Raw genomic sequence first — 6,545 nt, forward strand, 5'->3', positions numbered from 1 at the left:
ATAAATCATAGAATCATAGAATCATAGATTAGTTAGGGTTGGAAAGGACCTTAAGATCATCAAGTTCCAACCCCCCTGCCATGGGCAGGGACACCTCACACTAAACCATGGCACCCAAGGCTTCATCCAGCCTGGCCTTGAACACTGCCAGGGATGGAGCATTCACAACCTCCCTGGGCAACCCATTCCAGTGCCTCACCACCCTTACAGTAAAGAACTTCTTCCTTATATCCAATCTAAACTTCCCCTGTTTAAGTTTTAACCCATAACCCCTTGTCCTATCACTACAGTCCCTAATGAAGAGTCCCTCCTCAGCATCCCTATAGGCCCCCTTCAGATACTGGAAGGCTGCTATGAGGTCTCCACGCAGCCTTCTCTTCTCCAGGCTCAACAGCCCCAACTTTCTCAGCCTGTCTTCATACAGGAGGTGCTCCAGTCCCTGATCACCCTCGTGGCCTTCTCTGGACTTGTTCCAACAGTTCCATGTCCTATTTATGTTGAGGACACCAGAACTGCGCACAGTGCTCCAGGTGAGCTCTCACGAGAGCAGAGCAGAGGGGCAGGATCACCTCCTTCGACCTGCTGGTCACACTCCTTTTGATGCAGCCCAGGATACGGTTGCTTTCTGGGCTGCAAGTGCACACTGCCTGCTCATGTTCATTTTCTCATCAACCAACACCCCAAGTCCTGGGGTGAAGAAGGTTCTGTATTTTTGGCATTTAGATCATTTTGCCACCACGAGAAGTTTCCTGCTTCCTTTGAGGGCATGTAACATGGAACTGTTGGAACAAGTCCAGAGAAGGGCCACGAGGATGATCAGGGGACTGGAGCTCCTCCTGTATGGAGACAGGCTGAGGAAGTTGGGGCTGTTCAGGCTGGAGAAGAGAAGGCTGCGTGGAGACCTCATAGCAGCTTCCAGTATCTGAAGGGGGCCTATAGGGATGCTGGAGAGGGACTCTTCATTAGGGACTGTAGTGATAGGACAAGGGGTAACGGGTTCAAACTTAAACAGGGGAAGTTTAGATTGGATATAAGGAGGAAATTCTTTCCTGTTAGGGTGGTGAGGCACTGGAATGGGTTGCCCAGGGAGGTTGTGAATGCTCCATCCCTGGCAGTGTTCAAGGCCAGGTTGGTTGAAGCCTTGGGTGAGATGGTTTAGTGTGAGGTATCCCTGCCCATGGCAGGGGATTGGAATTGGATGATCTGAAGGTCCTTTCCAACCCAAACTATTCTATGATTGTATGTAACCAAAAGTAGTAACTGCGCAGTGAAACTTGAGGTGTCCACATGCTTGCTGCTTTTCTCCTGCATGAGGCAGAGACCAGCTACTGGAAGCTCAGGTTTTCTCCGTTTTGGCGCCAGTGTTCATCTAACTTGCTGTTTCTCCTTTTCTCTTACAGGCTGACTTTGTGATCAGAAAAAGCTTCCTTTTTCCTTGCCCCACCTCTCCTTTAAACTTAATAAAACTGATAGCTAAAGCAGCTTTTCTACCCAGTGCCTGTGTGTTCAGTTTAAAAGACCCCTTCTGCAGCCTAAACCCCAATCCAAGCTGCTCAGATGTGGCATGTGAGAGTATTTAGCTTATTTGTGACTCAGTGATTGAAAATCCTTAAAACTGATCATTTGCAGCTGGTTATCCATGATATAACTAGCTGGCTACCCCAAAGTCTAGGTCTGCAAATGAATCTGATGGATTTTTTTTCCTACCAGTGCTCTGGAGGTCTTTATGTTAGCTACAGATTTGCTAGGTTTTAAGCATCCTGCAAAGCCGTGCCTTCAATTTGGTTGGCAATATGAGTTCTGCTCTCTGAGAGCTCTTAATGCAGCCCTGCTTTCCACGAAGGGGATCAGGAGAGTCAGGCACAGAGAAAGGTGGTGTGATGTGGATATCTTATGGAGATGGTGAGTCTGCAGGGACCTGGCTTCACAAAAGCAATTAGGGTCCTACGTGTCATCAACTTCATTACACACATAAGCCTGTGCCTGCTGTAAATATGTGGGAGAATGTTCCATATTTATGAGTTTATGAATGGAGTTTGTGTGTGGTTGTCTTATGTTCATATGTCAGACTGTACAGAATGAAGAGGTAGGTGACTGCATGTTTTTGCATGATTGCAAAGACTGGAAACACATCTGTAGCCACATATATGCACAGCTACATGCAGCCCTAATAGGGTGACTATAAATCCTTCAAACATTTGCCTTTTGCGGGGCTGAAATGAAGATCTATTGTGCTGAATGCCTGGAGCTGGAAGTGTGTTTTTGTGCTGCATATTAATCACCAGGGAGGTGTAAAGACCTGAATGCCAATAGGCACATGTGTTGTTTGGTGTGTATTTGTATAGAAATACCACTTGTTTCTTTATGGAAACTGTACCTTAGTCTTGCAAAATAGGAAACAGGACAACTGTGGAGACAGCATGTGTAGGAATGAGCCATAAAGATGGATCCTATTCAAAGCCTCCAAAAAGAGTGTTTAGCCCCCCATAGCAGGGGATGGAGGAGCTGGCACAACAGAGGTGATAGACCCATACCACTTGAGTCTCTGTTTCTTTCCAGCACTCCTATTTTCAGGTGTTACAGCACTCAGGTATGAATCTGCCCCTGGGATCCTGATGCTTTTTCAGTGCACGTTAAGTATGGGTTATTGTGACTCTTTCAAGTATGCAGGGGAATTTAAGACACAGGTCTTTTGGGAAGCCAGAAACATACGGTGATCATATTACTGGTGATCTTCTCGAGTGAACCTGTACCTTCTGGGCAATGTAATGTTGTTGTACAATTTTCTCTGTGTGGTACATACTGAAAAGTCAAAAATCTGTTTATCATGCAGGTGTACACTTGATGTACTGGGAATACGGATCATTCCGCGTTCGTATCTGGGTATTTCTGTGCCTTCAGCTGATCGAATAAACAAGAGCCTGTGGTACAATTCAGAGAAGAGGAATATTCCCTCTCTCAATCCAGATTGGCAGTGCTAAGAAAACGCTGGAGAATGCAGAGCCCACAGCTCGCCCGTATTTACAGCTGATGAGAGCAGATATCACTAAGATGACATCCCTGTCACAAACAATTCCTCTGGTCCTGCATAAATCATTGGTCAGAGGAGGGACTTTGACTAATTACTCTCAGGGTGCTGGCATGCTTTCAGCTCAGCCAGATACATGAGCCAAGCAGGATTTATCAGGTATGAACACTTTGTACTACATTACAACACCCAGTCACTTGTGATTGGATTTGGGAGTAAACTAAGGCCCAGATAATAGTCTGTGTGGATGGCAAACACACTGAACAATAAAGGGTGAGAATCACCTTCATGTTCCCAACACTGCCCTTCATCTGTCCCCTCCCTCTCCCAAGCACCTTCTCCCTCTCTATTTCACTCCACCTCTCCTTGATGGATTAGGAGGACAATGAATAATGTGCAGCAATGAGCAGAGCAAACAAGACTTCACAATGGAGTGGTGCTGCTTTGCATTGCCAAGAGACTTACTCAAACACAGTCCAGATTTACTCATCAGGTACAGGGCTCTGGAATTCCCATTGCAGAAATGATGTTTGGAAGCATTGCTATCACCTGGACATATAATGGGGAAAATGGCTGGGAATCTGAGAAATATTCTTACAACATTCATTCATCAAGAACCGTTAAGGGCAGGATTTCCCTGTTTGGTTCATGCTCTGTATTGTGCAAGCCCTGACTGAGCTGCGAAGCGCCAGTGAATTGGCCTCAGATCCACAAAGTGCCACCTGAGCCACCTCTGACACCTGAATCTTGGCTATCTGAAAGATCAAGTGTTGCCCATTCTTTGTCTTTGTTTCATGTCAATCCGCTTCAGGTTTGATCCTGGACCTGTTCCAGGTTCAGGAAGCTCCCAAGAGCTGTCACTTGGGTCACATCCTTAACCTGATCCTCAGACAGAGGATGCAGCACCTCCTCTGCACAAGGTCCCCCTGGGATGCAGCTGATATAATGCAAGAGGAATGTGCATCCCCTTTGTCAAACTTTAAGAAAATAGCTTAGCTGCCTTGGCAAAAGGGGGAAAACTGACTGGAAGAGTCCACATAAATATGAGGACTTGAGTGAGCCTTAAGTCTGTGGATGGGCTATTCCTTCCCTGCTGCTATGGAAGACGGATTGAAGCATCTTCAGGACAGCCAAGCTTGCCCACAGCCTCTAAAGCAAAGGTGTATTTTGGCTGATGCACAGGCTGGTGGCATTTTTATTCTTGTTTTCCTTTAACTGGCATGTCTTTTATCATTCCCAGCTCAATATTTTCTGTGACTCGGTGAATGAGGAAACTGAGAGGACAAAATATATGCACCTAGATGTATGTGAGAGATGGGATTGCCAGGCAAAGGGTCTAGCAAGGAGTATTTTGCCTGCTACAGTAGACAGAGGTATAAATAGGGTGCATTTTTAGGCACCCATAAAATGCTCCCCCAGATCTTGGGATAGACACAGTCAGAGATGTCTAAAGAAGCATAATGAAGCCATTTGCTGAGCAGTATTAAAGAGAGTGTGAAAATACATTTCAGAGAGTGCTCAGTCAGTGGATCTCTGCTGAGACAATAGTCTACACGGGGGTCTTTGGTAGTTGTCTGGGGAAATCAAAGTGCTCACTGGCACCATGCACTGCTGCTTTGGCAGTACATCAGTATGTACAGCTGCCTGTTTTACCTCAGGTATGATTGCTGTCCAGTGGTGGGCGAAATGATCTCGCTGTGAGCTGTGGCTGCCTTTCAGCTCCGGGCACAGGTATAAATATAGATCTAAGCAGGATGTTAGTGAAATGCTTGCAGCCCTCCCTGCCAACTACCTGTGCGCTGTGCCCATCTCTCCCCCCCGTGCCTGTCCTGTCAGGCAAGGAAGGTGCAGAGGGCCATTCCCAGCGAACAGGCTAAAGCTTGCACTTCTCTGCAATCAATGGTTTTGTTTTACTGCTGAAGAGCTGGGCAACCCTTTTCAAAGCGTGGACCCTTTTCTCCATTTGCCTTCCCTTCTTTTCCCTTCCCTTATCTCTTCCCTTCATTCCACACCCCCCCCTTTTTTCTTTTCCCCTTCCTATTTTCCCCTTCCCCCTGCCACTTCCCTTTTTCCCCTTCCTTTCCTCTTCCCCTTTACTCTCTCTCTCCTTCCCCCAGGCGTTCTGTAGGTACAGGCAGTTCAATCACAGGAGTTCAGTTGCGAGACAAGGACATGCAATAAAAAGAAAATAAACAAACAGTGGTGTATGAGTGGAGCTGAAGAAAGAATAGACATGAACTCAACCCCATTATTTGCTTTCCTTTGTGCTTTTTCCATCTGGATACAGAGGAATATGTGCCAACAAAGCTGATGGGAAAGCAGACAAGGGGGTTTTCTATGAGCCAGTTTTCCAGTACTCCTCAGAAAGTTTCAGGTTTGTGGTGGAGACACATTGGTGCTTTTGGAGGTAGCTGAGCCAAGGAAAGAGCATTTGGTTGGGTGCTGAGGATGCTGATGTGTGGGAAGCTACAGCCAGAACACAAGTATCCAGAAAGACATTGGTTTCCACATAGACTTGAATGTCTTTTAGCAGAAGGTGTTGTGCAGCTGCACTGGTTAATCCATGTTAATTAAACTGTTATCACCTTACTCACATTTCCTTTTGGAAAGGTTTGGGTTTGGATCTTTACATTTTGGTTTTGTTTTTTAATAGTAAAATGCAGCTTCTGCAGACATACCCATGTGAAAATGTTGACCTTTTTTGTAATAGGGGAAGGGGAACTGCAACAGTTTGATTTGCTGTTTTGAAACCAGCGTATTTCATTTGGCTCAAACTGACTAATGTTTCTTTAATCTTCTATCTATTACACTTCTGGATCTGGTTCAACGTTAAGCTGTATATTTCCTCTGAAGGTGTCCCATGGAATTGTGGCTGAGACATCTCTACCCCACAGCACTGACCTTGCTGGCTAAAGCAGCTTCCCAATGCAGGGTGGTCTCTCCTTGGAGGAAGGTGGGTGATGCACATTCCTGGTGCCTCATGCCTGCAGGTGTATCCTATGCTCTTTGCAGCTTGCCAAAGCGTTGCCCCATCTCTGGTCTATGTGCTGTTCAAGACCACATTCACATTTGATTCATGGAAAAGGGCTAAAGCTTAAATAAAGCTGCAAAAACCACAAACTTAGCTTTAAAACTTAGCTTTTAACTCCTGTTAAGGTTTGGCCAGTACACGTGGCTGGGTAACTTCTCCTTATTGCAAGCTCTGTAGCAAACTGAAATGCAAACCAGGAGCACTCTATGGTTGATAGTGGTTTCAACACCTAGGCCTACACTTGGAGAAGCATCTGACTTTCTCTTTTTAATCAATCATAAGATTACATTGGTGGTTGAGGCTTTTCCAAAGGATAGAACCAGGCCAGCACTGGCTGCATTTGCCCTGATGTGTTTTCATCCTGTCCCCCAGAATTACCCTGGCTGCAGCCACGAAAGTGTCTCCTGGCATTTTCAAAGATGGTGAATGGCAGACCTGCATGTAAATCCAGACCTTGGTCCTCTGCAGAATGAGCTTCAAATGGCA

At 46.0% G+C, this 6,545-nt stretch overlaps 1 long non-coding RNA gene across 1 annotated transcript; it reads left to right on the top strand.

Annotated features, from left to right (window-relative positions):
• Nucleotides 1-2,108: 2,108 nt before the first annotated feature.
• Nucleotides 2,109-6,062, top strand: LOC133281298 (uncharacterized). Its single transcript, XR_009747454.1, has 3 exons — nucleotides 2,109-2,329; nucleotides 2,834-3,187; nucleotides 5,146-6,062. It is a non-coding gene; the product is annotated as an uncharacterized LOC133281298 (long non-coding RNA).
• Nucleotides 6,063-6,545: the final 483 nt, after the last annotated feature.

Source organism: Pezoporus flaviventris, unplaced genomic scaffold (genome assembly GCF_033815535.1).
Source record: "Pezoporus flaviventris isolate CSIRO_AGI_PZ_B2104156 unplaced genomic scaffold, CSIRO_AGI_Pfla_v1 ptg000097l, whole genome shotgun sequence".
Lineage (NCBI taxonomy): Eukaryota > Metazoa > Chordata > Aves > Psittaciformes > Psittacidae > Pezoporus > Pezoporus flaviventris.